We start from the raw sequence: 13,485 nt of genomic DNA, 5'->3' as shown, positions 1-13,485 counted from the left end.
AATAATTATTATATTTATCCCTTTCGTGACCTGTTTGGCTGACCTCGTACATCTTCTCAATGGAAAACTTCTTTGAGATTCACTAGGTCATCTCCAAACATTTAGCTCACTGTTCAAGCAACTAAGAACATACACAGTCAGCAGTTAAAGTATGTTCTATTCAATACTGGAGAAATCAGAATGATAAACCAATGTTTCTTGGATATTTCACTATTTAGCTGATCCATCTTTTCCCATTGTTATTTTACAGTGAAACTGCACACAGTATAATATATGAGATATGGATTTATATGTGCATAAAACTAAACATACTAAGATTGAAAAACATTTTCAACCCAATATAGGGTGATTATATAATTCTAAGATAACCAAGATTACTGGTTATCTATTTTTCTATTATTTTTGTGTAAACTGGGTTATGTTGAATTCTTTAAAATTATATTAGCAAACCCCTAATATGAAAATTAAGTTCAAATAGCAGTTCTGGGTTGTACTGTCTTCATGATTGTGATGAAGCACTTTAAAATTTTCTTATTTTTCCTCTTGCTTTGGGGAAAAATTCTGTAGGGCTTTTAGGGCAGAAGCAAAGATAAAAATTCCCATGATTCCCTTATGTTCAAAAAGATAAAGACACATATTAGACTTATACCTCCTTCTAAATATAAACTATATTATCTGTGTGTGAAAATGCATTTTGTCAAAAAAGCAATCAGTATTAATTTTAGATTAGCTCTTAATTCCAAATATTTTATCAGTTTTGATATATCATCTGTAATTTGTTAGGATCTGGGGAATTGAGTCCTAAAATTGCCAAAGGAATTTATAATTAATTCTGATGGTAAAAGATGAAATTCATCAAAACATGACTCTGAATCTCTTTTTTTTTTTGCATTTTCTATTGAACTGATCATAGAGTAGCAAAGCAAAGCTACTTTCTCCTCCCCATTATGTATATCACATCCTGTTTACTCATTCCAGTTGACATTTAACTGGAGCACCATGCATTTAGAAAAATAGTTTAAATATCTTTAGGGCCAGAATTTATGTGTCTGGATCTACACATATTGGATCCTTTATCATTAAGGCTTAGGGGTATTTATTAGGTCTGTTTCCTTTCTTGCTATAGGAAGCAGGGATTATAACTTACTATTTCCCAGTCTATGACACTTGCCATTCTGTTTCCTCAAACTGGCTCACAGCCAGAATATGTCATCCTTACATTTTCCTTTCTTGACTACCCTGAAGACAAATCCAGAATCCCTCTAGTAAAGGAGGAAAAAGTTAGTGGAAGGATCCAGCTTGATCTAATTGTGACCATCTTGACTCATAGCTGCCATGATTCCCTCTGAGTGACTTTGGCCTATTTCCCCTTCCTCCCAACATAGTTTCTTAGCATACTATAAATAAAGCCATTAAAACCCTATGTGGAGATCTGTGATTGGACCTTGGGACCATCAGCTCACAGGATGTATCTGAGGTCGTTGATGTTAGTACAATATAATACAAACATGTTCCATCTTAGATGAAAGTCACCTTTGACCTCACCACTGGATACACCTCCCTCTGACTCAAGTTGTAGGGATTCCCTGGTCTTGCTGCCACCCTCATGCCATTTGTCTGTAGCAATCGATTATTTTATACTGGAGAATAAGCCTAAGAAACATTGAAAACTAGAGGGAATTATAGAATCTCACCATCTTTTAAAACTTTGCATTATCATGAACCTTATCAAAGAGGCCTTTTAGAAATAGTAGCCATATGTGTAGATGAATTTATTTTTAGCCAATTTTATCTACCTAAGGACAAGATCCATCCATCATACCTTCTCTTTTGAGCTTTCTTAGAAAGGACAAAAACAATATTATTCTCTACAATAACCCTCACAATTCAAATCATAAGCTATTTAGACTTGTTCATTCAAGGTCTTTATCCTGTAAAATCTACGCAAAGCCTAGGCTTTAAGATATATGTGGCAATATTTTGTCATTTGAATGAAAGTTTTCATAGAAGATAAACTTAGCCAGCCTAAGTGTATTAAAATGGCAAGTTCAGAAACAATGACAGAAAATTAGAGAGATTAATTAGAAGCAGATGAGACCTTGGTTCTTCAATGACCTGGTCATTGAAGCAATCTGACTTTTCTTAAAGTCTTTGGGATGGTTTTAAAATGCAGATTGTGGTTTTACTGGTCTGGAATGGTGAGTGAGATTCTTCTTTTCTAACGAGCTTCCTGGTGCAACAGATGCTGCTGACTTAAAATAATGCAGTGGGTAGAAAAGGCATAGGTGGCATGGGTATGAGGGACTACATTTTGGTTTGGTCTGGTCTATTGGGGCTGAATGTACGAGCTCAGCCCAAAACAAAGGCCTCCTATAATTTAATACCTTAAATTAGCAAAAATTAATTTTGGAGCCAAGCTTACCGAAACTAAAATAAGACTTTGTCATGTTTTATTTAATTTAATTTGCTTAGTGTGAATATTCATGCTTCTCATTGCATAAATGCTAAATCATTTTATTATAGATATAATTCTACGTATATTAGGGGTATCATCTAATATTTGGTATATGTTCATATTTATTTTATAATAAAGACAAATTCTGGATTCTAAATTTATATATTACTATAGTATTTATATAAGAATAATTGTATATAAAAATAAGATACCCTGAAAGATTTAAGGAAATTAAAAATTATACATAATGCATTTTATATCTAATGACCTAAGTATTTGTTCTGAGTAGTAGAAAAAACTCAATTGGTATCTAGATTCAAAAATTTTTTGCTCTTCCAAATTAATTTTACATATAATAATATTTTGCATTATAAGGTTTAAAGACACTAAAGTAGAAATTCTACAGTTATTTTGATGAAATTTTACAGATAACACTATATTTCTATTGAATATCAATTACACTGTTCTCTTCAGCATGTGTTGGTTTCTATTTTATATTTAGTCAATATTTAACTGCTCCTTTAATTTATTTAATTGGGCTTACTATTTGTCTCTATAGTAATCAATATCTATTTAATTATTTTCTATGGTAATGGGAATGGTATCCAGGTGCATTCCTTTAAGATACATCCAGCCCTATTTTATTTTTTTTAATTTTTATTCTTTAAATTTTATTTATTTATTTATTTATTTTTGGTGGTACTGGGGTTTCTGGAAACCCTTCTACCTCTGGGTTACACTTCTAGACACCTATTTTTCATATTTTTATTTGGAAACAGGGTCTCTTAAGCCAGCGAGGCTGGCTTTGAACCTGCAGGATCCTTCTGTCTCCACTTCCCAAGCACAGGGATTACAAGCATGCGCATGTAACTCATATATATTTTTTTAAATAGGGTCTCACTAAGCTGCACAGGGCCTCACTAAGTTGCTGAGGCTTGCTGTGTGTGATCTTGAGATCCTCCTGACTCAGGCCTCCCAAGTACTGGGATTATAAGTGTGTGCCACCATACCTGGATCTATTTAATATTTAAAAAAGGATCAAGATAAGTGAAGGAGTGCATTAAAAAAGATGTTTTTTGTTTTCAACTATTTACCACTTAGGATGCTGTTGGTGCTTAATATTTATTTTTTATTATTTACTGCTAATTCTTAAATTCAATACCAGGATTTTTAACTTCTTGAATTTTCTAAGCCTCTTGTCCTATTTGGAACTTTACGGTACCTAAGATTTTTTGTATCAGGTAAGAAATAGACAGCTTTGCAGACTGGAATAGTGACACATAATCAATACAAAGTTTTTTGTTGATCACAGTTTGTAAAGTTCTGAATGAATATGGTAATAAGTGGCTTTCATTATCATCAGTAATGACCAATAACACTGAAGTATCTTGAATTTGCATAAAACATAATTCTTAGCACTGGTGAGCTGTTGACAGAGTATTGATATGAATGTAGTTTTAATATCCTTTTAAGTTATTTTTTGTGGCACTGGGGGTGGAACCCAGGGGCTTTTCTATCTCAGGGCTATACTCCCGGGAGACCTCTTTTTATAGTTTATTTGGAAACAGGGTCTCACTAATTTGCTGAGAGCCTCACTAAGTAGCTGAGATTGGCTTGGAAACTGTGTGATCGTCCTGTCTCAGCCTCCCAAACTCTGGGTTTATAAGCGTGCACCAACATGCCCAGCCTATCCTTGTAATTTAAGAAACTTCTCACTCATAAACAGATATACACATGCACACACAGAACTTTAGAGACATAAATTATAACTACTTTGTTTTAAGATAAAATGGAGCCAGTTGTGGCATGTAACTATAATCCCTGTACTTGGGGAGGCTGAGAGAGGAGGATCACAGGTCTGAAGACAGAACACAATAATTTAACAAGACTGTTGAAAAATATGTTTTTAAAAAGACTAGGAGTGGCCGGGCATGGTAGTGCATGCTTGTAATCCCAGCATTCAGGAGGCTAAAACAGGATTACTGTTCATGGACAGCCTCAGCAACCTAGTGAGGCCCTCTGCAACTCAATGAGATCCTGTTTCAAAATAAAGAATAAAAAAATAGGGCTGGGGAATAGCTAGTACTAAAAAAGAAAACATTACAGGTGTATCTCAGTGGTAGAATGTCCCTGGGTTCAATCCCCAGTACAAACAAACAAACAAACAAACAAACAAAATATAAATAAGAAAACAAACCAAAAAAAGTAAAAGAAAGCAATTAAATGAAATTTTATTGAATAATAATTTTAAATCAATTATTGTCCATTATGCAGGTTAAAGCATGTAGAGATAGTTTCATCAAATCTAAAGAAATGTAAACAGGATTTCAAATCAGTAAAGCTTAGTGGACTAAATAAAATACAATTATTATGAAAAAATCCAAGAAGTAGTTTGATTATTTTTTTCCATTAACACTTAATCTTTTCAGTTCCCAAAGTGATAAAGACACAATATAAATATACATGTATAAAACTTGCCCTTTATTTTTCATAATAGATGGAATGATGTTATGGCATAGAAAATGTAAAATCACTCAAAGAAGAAAAATAATAAAACAAAACTTAGCCTCAATTTATGCTCAACATGTCACATCTGCACAATCATATCTGTATTGAATTCAGTCAAATTCTTGAGTTAATGCTCATCTTAAGAGGACAGGAACAAAAAAGAAAACAGTGGAAAGAAACTCAAGGTGTTCGCTTGGAAGTATAAATCACCATAGGAGCTTGTGTTTAATTTATAATACCCTATCCAATCTGAAAATTTTTAAAGTGAATGAGGTCCCAGGAATCATTAATTTTTTTAGTAGCCATGAAGTTTTTTGGCACAGAGTCTTTATATTCTGCCTCCCCTAGTTTAATTGCTCAGCAGTTTTTTTTTCCCAATAGGACATGTTGGTGACTTGTTTTGATCAATCAAAATGCAGTAAAAAAAAAAACTGAGCTGCTGTATCTATTGAAGTTACAAAGGATTTATTATAAAAATGTGACCTATATACATGAGAGAAGTGCTGAATAGGCAGCTAGAAGGATGGTGTGGTAGGAGTGAAGAAATAGCCAGACACTATCAGCAGGATTATCATGGGAGCCAGGCATGTATAGGCAGTGGAGAGGAGAGGGACTGAGAAGAAGTAAGAAAGTAGACCACGGGAAAGCATGCTTCTCTGTGAGTCTGCAACCAAGACCTTGTAGTGAGCCTGGGGTCACTGTGGAGCACCTGCCTGGCAATTAGAAAGATGAACTTCATGCAAAGCAGAGGCAGATTAGGACACACATGGTCCACCAGGCAGTGCGCATTGATCTGTCACATTGTGAGTCTATAATGAACCTCCAAAATCATCATTTGCTTCACATTGTCTTTTATATTTGGGGCAAATTACTTTTTTTCTCAACTCTAATGTGGGCCCATACAAGGAAGTCCTTGTCCATTCAGGGTGCTATAACAAAATGTCATAAACTGAGTCCTTAAAACAACAGTTTTCCTTTTCCTTTGTTTCTTTTCTCACAGTTTGGGAGGCTGCCAGGTAATTTAGTGTCCAGTGTAGGTCCTTTTCCTGGGTTATGGCCAATGCTTTTTGGCTGTCTCCTCTGATGGTGATAGGGCAAACAAGCTTTCTTGAGTCTCTTTTACAAGGACGCTGATGACATGCATGTTTCAAAACAAAAATTAAATTGGGCTGGGGTGTAGCTCAGTGGCATGTGCGCACACACGCACACACGCAAAGAAATCGAAGAGGCATTTAACAGGCATTAAGGTATTGAGTTACTTTTAATTAAAATCTTTTATGAAGTATTATCAGGATATTCTGGTGTTTGTATTTCCAACTTAGTGTTTTGTTATACAAAAAGAATTGGACATTTGAATCAGACTATCCTAGGGTAAATTACAGGAGACCTCTCCCACGCCTTTTCTACTGAAGAACACCTCTTACTACCTGAATGATTTTAGATGACTCATTTAATCTTGCTAAATCTAAGATAGGTCAAGTTTAAAATACTGGATAATACTTATGTCAGAGGAAATATTGGAAGCATCAATGACACTTGATTTTTTTAGAACGTATAAACAGAGTGCCGGATTCACAACACTCCATCAATTTCAATTATTATTCATATTAAACTTACATTATTTTATCACAAATACCTCTTAGTACTAATATTTATTTTGTACTAAATATACTGTGTGCTTGCCGGGCATGGTGGCACACACTTGTAATCCCCGTGCTTGGGAGGCAGAGACAGGAGGATCTCACAGGTTCTAAGCCAGCCGCGCTGGCTCAAGAGTCCCTGTTTCCAAATAAAAAGTATTTTTAAAGAAATAGGTCTGGGAGTGTAGCCCGGAAGTAGAAGGACTTCCAGGAACCCCAGTACCACCAAAAAACAAACAAACAAACAAACAAACAAACAAACAGTGTGCTAACTGCTGATAAACTTGATGAACAGTTGAAAACTTGTACAGTTAAGATAAGCTCAGCAATGCATCAAACTGCTTGGTAGACTGGCCTGTTAATCATGAGATGACAAGACTATTCCAGAAGTGAAAGGTTTTTTAAAATTTTTTTCTAGGACATTCCTTCTTCTTTTGTGATCTTTTTTCTCTTTTGAGTATTTTATTTGGCTATTGGGCATTTCTGACACTTCAGTATCTGGCCTCTAGTAGTTTCCTGCACCATAGCTCCACCTCATTCAGCAGGCTGCCTTATTTTGATTTGTTTGCCTTAGCTACAGGAAGTCTTCCATAGACAATCATATTACATTCTGGATTTCATGCTGGATTTTTATCTTGAGAAAGTAGATTCTGGGGGAAAAATGGGTTGTAGTGGGTGAGCTTTTAGGTCTCTTCTAATCAAATGTGTTTCTTCCAGTCCATCCTTCAGAAACCATGTATGCTGTTCTTATCTTCTAGAAAGCATAATTAGAAAAGGTTATTGATGCCAATAAAATTAAACTTGATAACATATTTAGATAATTCAATATATTATTTTATCATTCAATTGATATAAAAACTGAGTCATTTTGTATGTTTTATGCTAAGTCTTTGAAACCTTTAAAGTCTTTAAAACCTAGTGTATAATTTTCACTCCCAGGACATGGAAATTTGTACAAAGCATAATTTACTATTGTGTCCAATTATCGCATGTTCCTAGTGCCTAATATATTAGACAGTGCAGCTCTAGAGAACAGCTGGAATTAGGTGGAATCTCAGGGTAGTTTTGATTTGCATCTCTCTGATTGCTAATGATGTTGAACATTTTTTTCATACATTTATTGGCCATTTAAATTTCTTTCTTCATGAAGTAGCTATTTAGTTCACTTGCCCATCATGTTTTGATTGCGTTGTTTTCTTACTGCTGAGTTTCTTGAGTTCTCTGTATATTTCTCTATCAGAAGAGTAGTTGACAAAAGTCTTCTCCCATTCTGTTGTCTCTTGGTTGAGGTTCTTGATAGTTTCCTTTGCTGTATGGAAGCTCTTCAGTTTAATGTAGTCCCACACATTGATTCACCTTTTAGTTTCTTGTGCCATTGGAGTCTTGTTGAGAAAGTTTTTATCTGTGCCTATGTGTTGCAGTGTTGGACCTATGCCCTCTCCAAGGAGCCTCAAGGGCTCTGGTCTAATTTCCAAGTCGTTGATCCATTTTGAATTGACTCTTGTGCAGGTGAGAAACTGGGATTTGTTTCCATTTTTCTGCAAATGGTTAACCAGTTTTGCCAACGCCATTTGTTGAACAGGCTATTTTTTTCCCAGTGTATGTTTTTGGCCACTTTGTCCAAAATCAATTGGCTGTAAGTGTGTGGATTTGTTTCTGAGTCTTCTATTCTGCTTCATTGGTCTATGTATCTGTTTTTGTGCCAGTACCATGCTGTTTTTATTACTATGGCTTTGTAATATACTTTAAAGTCAGGTATTGTGATTCCTCCTGCATGGTTTTTGTTGCTGAGAACTACTTTGGCTAATTTTTTTGTTCAAAATTGATTTAAAGACTGATTTCTCTATGTGTGTGAGAAATGAACTTGGTAGTTTTATTTATTTGGAGGTACCGAGGATGAGACCCAGAGACATTGTACCTCCGAGCTATACCTCCAGTCCTTTTTTTTTTTTTTTATTCTTTATTTTGAAACAGGATCTCACTGAGTTGTAGAGGGCCTCATTAAGTAGCTGAGGCTGTCTGCGAATTTCCATCCTCCAGTCTCAGCCTTCTAAATGCTGGACTTAGAAGCGTGCACCACCATTCCCGGCTTCTGACCTTGGTAATTGAATGGATATCATTTTGAATCTGTATATCACTTTTGGAAGTATGACCATTTTGATGATATTTGTTCTGCCTACCTTGAACATGGAATATCTTTCTATCTTCTAAGGTATTCTTCAATTTTTTTAATATTTTATAATTTTCTTTGAATGGCAATCATTCAAACCACAAACAACAAATGCTGGTGAGGTTGTGGAGAAGTGGGATCTCTAATACATTGTTAGCAGGTTTGAAAATTAGTGCAACCACTTTGGAAAACAGCATGGAGGATCTTCAGAAGAATGGGAACAAATCTACCATATAATTCAGCAATATCACTTCTGGGTAGCTACCCAAAAGAATGAAAACCAAACTACCAAACTAATGCATGAATATCTGTGTTCATAGCTGTACCATTGCCAGGCTATGGAACCAGCCAAAATGTCCATCAACAGATGAATGGATTACAAAATCATGGGATATGTACAGAATGGAATTTTACTCAGCCATAAAGAAAAACACAATTTCATCATTTACAGGGAAATGAATGGAACTGGAGGATATTATGCTAAGTGAGATTAGTCAGTCACCAAAAATAAGAAATTGGTTGCTCTCCCTAATATATGAAATCTAGGGAGAAAATGGGTCATAGCAGAAACTATAGTCGAAGAAGGAAAAAACTATAGTTGAGCAAATAAGGTGATCTAACTCTTGTAGGATAGGAGGGGAGAAGAGGGAAATTCTCTAATGCACATAATGTACTTTAAAAAACATATCAATGTCAATCACTGAGCCAAGCATAGAAGGAGGGAGGAGGAGGGAACAGGGCAGGAATTAGGTAAGGGCTAATTGGGTGATGTGTGGATGTATGCTTCCACCATCTTGTACCCCATTAAGTTGTATGACTACAATGCAACAATAAAATGTTTTAAATAGCTGAAATCTATATTTTTAAACAATCTATATCTCACAGCTAGATAAAAATGCTAGAATTACAAATTAATATAACCTATGTCATGGAAAAACACCAGCCATAAAATTATGTTCCATTAGAAAATATTACCTTCTTACAGGTTTGATTTAGACTACAAAAAGTAAAAAAAAAATATGACTAAACCTGAAAATAACAATCATTTGCTTATTGAACAATGCCACATGAAGGGCCAGCTAGATACATTCCTTTTAATACTTGAAGCAAACCCACAGTGCAATTTTTATCATCATATCACTATTATCTAACTGAGGGAACTAAGGTTTAATGAGGATTCTTAATTGGCTAAGATCACACTCTTGGCCAAACTTGGGGGGAACTGGCATTTGTGTTTGATTAACTCTAATTCCCAGGAAACTTTCTCTGTGACCAAAGTACAGGGGGAAAAAAGCCATTTTGTTTAGACTAGAAGAGGAACAATGGGCAAAAAGGGAAGAAAAAATTTTTAACCGTAGGTATTGAGCAAATGATAGTGTGATCAAATAGAGGACAGAGAATAAGGGACTAAATTATTTTCTTATATTAAGACTGTTCCCTCCCATTCTCTCCCTTTTTTCTCTCCCCTTCCTTTCTTCCCTCCTTTATTCTTTTTTCTCTTCCTATGCTGAGAATTTACCCAAGGCCTGGTATGTGCTAGGCAAGCCCTCTACCACCGAGCTTTACCAACAGACCACATCTATTTCATGTAGGACTTTTTCACCCAGTTTCTCTTCAGTCCACTCTTGTGTGTAGTTGCATCTATAATTATAGAATTTACTCTATCTTAGTTAAATTTAGAATGGCTTAATGGATGACTCTTTCTAAAGCCTATTACTGTCTACATAAGGTCATCTCAATATTAATGGCTTTTTAGAAAGGAAACAGTGTAAGACTACTAATAAGTACCGTGTTTTATGCATATTTTATGGCAGTCACTTAAAATTTATAACATATGTTGCTAAAACATTTATTCAGTCGAGATAGCTTATTTTATGCCACTTCTATTTGATATTACAAATATATTAAATGACTAAAATGCATATGCCCTTTCTATCAACATTCACTTAATGTTAATGCCTTTCAAAAACACTTATGAAATAATAATAACAACCTTGCATTTGAAATAATTCCCAGTACCCCGTACAGCAAGTTATAGATTGAAGAAATGAAAGACATCCATGTTACTCAATAGCATATGCTGAGAAGAAAAAGATGAGTATAGTCTGCTTCACCAATTAAAGTTGCAATTTTAGAGTAGTCATGATTTCTATCCTGTAGTCTACTTGGCAAGTCAGGGACCAATTATCCAGGAAGAGTATAATCTGACCTGTTACCTGAATCCTCTTCTTCTTTCTGCCTACTCTTTTGATGACCACATCAATGTCACAAATAGTGACATTCCATTTTATTTTTCAAATGATAGATGCCTTGATAAAAACTAATGATGGGCAAAAATTAAATAAATGGTTTGGAAGTACTTTTTGTTATTTCCAAAAATACAGAAATACAGAATGAATAAAAACATAGAAAAAGAAAGACTGGAGCCAGGCATGGTGATGCACATTTGTAATCCCAGCATTTGGGAGTTGGAGACTGGAGGATCTCGGTTCTCGGACAGCCTCAGCTACTTAGCGAGGCCCTTCACAGCTCAGTGAGACCCTGTTTTAAAGATAATAGTAAGACTAAAAACTAAAGGCTGGGGGTGTAGCTTGGAGGTGGAATACCCCTAGGTTTCATCTCTTGTACCACACACACACACACAAAGACTGATTTAAAGGAATGATATGGTGAAGGACTTGTCAAACAAAGGACAATATCATATGGCCATGGCAAAAAAACTAATGTGTACAGAAATAAATAAATCTGGTCTGTTCATGAATGGCAACTTAAGCCTAGTTAAAATGTAGAGGAGAAAAAAGGAAATTAATTATGGAAAAAACTGCATATGTTAATCTTTTTTCAAAAAGAAAATAGCCATGAGCATCCCAGTAAACATTTAATCATATTGGCAAGGGGGTGGGTAAAACTCAAAGTTTTAAAATATGCAACGAACATCCTTAGAATTCTGTATTTTTATTTATGGTAATTGATAATGTGGAGAAAATGTATTTGAAAGAGGACAGATCAAACACAATGAAACAGTGAGAAATGGTAGGGCACAAATGAGATATATTCCAGAAATGTCTATGATATGGACACACAGCTTAGAAACAAGGCATTAGACTCTTTCATAAGGAGTCATGAAAACACTACTTTAGAAATATAAATCAATTTCACTCAGGTGGGTCAGGAAAAATAAGGTAGATTTATTTTTGTCTGAACAATGCTCATAATTCTTTATAATATTGGTGGCTAGTGAGAAAGATAAAGAACACGGCATATTCAGGTCATAGGAATGCCCACCTGTGCTGGGAGCTGTCAGATTTCTATGCCAAATATGTTGACATTTTATTCATCACAATTCTGCCCAAACACTAATCTGGTTTGAATTAATTGCTTCCAAAACTACTGTATTTTAAATGTTGAGGCTGTTGTGAAATAATTAACTACATGGCCATTTATCATAGCATGTTTTAATGCCAAAGGAACATTATAAGCAATGAGTATTCATCAATGTTCTAATTGTAAGAAAGAATGCCCTTGCTTATTATTATTACTTTGTAACATTAGTTTAACAACTAGCATCCTTTTTTTTCCTTTTAATACCTTCTGCTCTGGGATCAAGCTGGCACAGACAGCCCAAAACTTTTTTAAAAAATGTAATAAACACCTTTGTGGTCATAGATGAAGGTGATAATGGAACTCCAACCTGCCATTAGTATAGGTGAGGTGTCCATCAGCATTTGGGCATGGATGGTGACTTCCTGTGATGAGTTTCCTGCATATTCTAGGATGTTTGGACTGTGCCTTTAGATATCAGCAGCATTCAATGATAATTGGGACACCAGACATTGCTTATTATGTCCATTAGCAAAAGGTCACATTAAGGCATTCCTTCTCTTGAAATATGCACTAATGATGTAAGCTACCAGGTGTTTCACTTTCAACTACTAAATTTTCACAGGACACAATTGCTAACAAAACTATGGGAGATTCCAGAAAGTGATATTAGCCAGAGAAAATTATGAGTATTATATCTGTAGGGGATGTTATTATCTACTTTCAGATTTGATTCAAGCATTAGAAAGTAACAAAAACTAACAATTATTAGAATGTCTGTATGCTAAACACTCTTTAGAAGCTCTGCAATACTCTATATGTATTTTCTCTACTAGTGTCCATGGCAAACCAATTGGGTAGGTATCATTTTTATCCCTGTTTTATATAAAAAGAAACAGAAGTAATTTACACACTCTAAAGAGATTCGAATTTAGTCAACCAGCTCCAGGAAAGTAACTGTGTGTGTGTGTGTGTGTGTGTGTGTGTTTCTGTGGATTGAACCTAGAAGGATTCTACCTCTGAGCTGTACCTTAGCCCTTTTTGTTATTTTTTGTTTTATTTTGAAACAGATTTTCAAAAAGTTGCAGAGAGTCTAAGTTTCTGGGGCTGGTCTCCTACCTGTGATCTTCCTGTCTCATCCTCCAAAGTATTGAGATTACAGGTATACATCACTGTACGTGGCTCAGAAAAGTAACTTGTAAACAATATAATTTGCTTTCACAAAGGACCTAAAACATGCCCTATGTATAAACTGTTAGCAATACCAAACAATTCTCTGTTTAGTATGTGAAAAAGGAGAAAATGATAATCAACTTACCTAAGTACATGAGGAAATTCAGAAGTAGAGGCAAGGAGAGTCCAAGACTACTAATTAGCATTTGAACCAATAT

This window comes from Muscardinus avellanarius, assembly GCF_963383645.1.
Source record: "Muscardinus avellanarius genome assembly, chromosome: 16".
NCBI classification, from domain to species: Eukaryota; Metazoa; Chordata; class Mammalia; order Rodentia; family Gliridae; genus Muscardinus; species Muscardinus avellanarius.
This window is presented reverse-complemented; position numbering follows the sequence as displayed.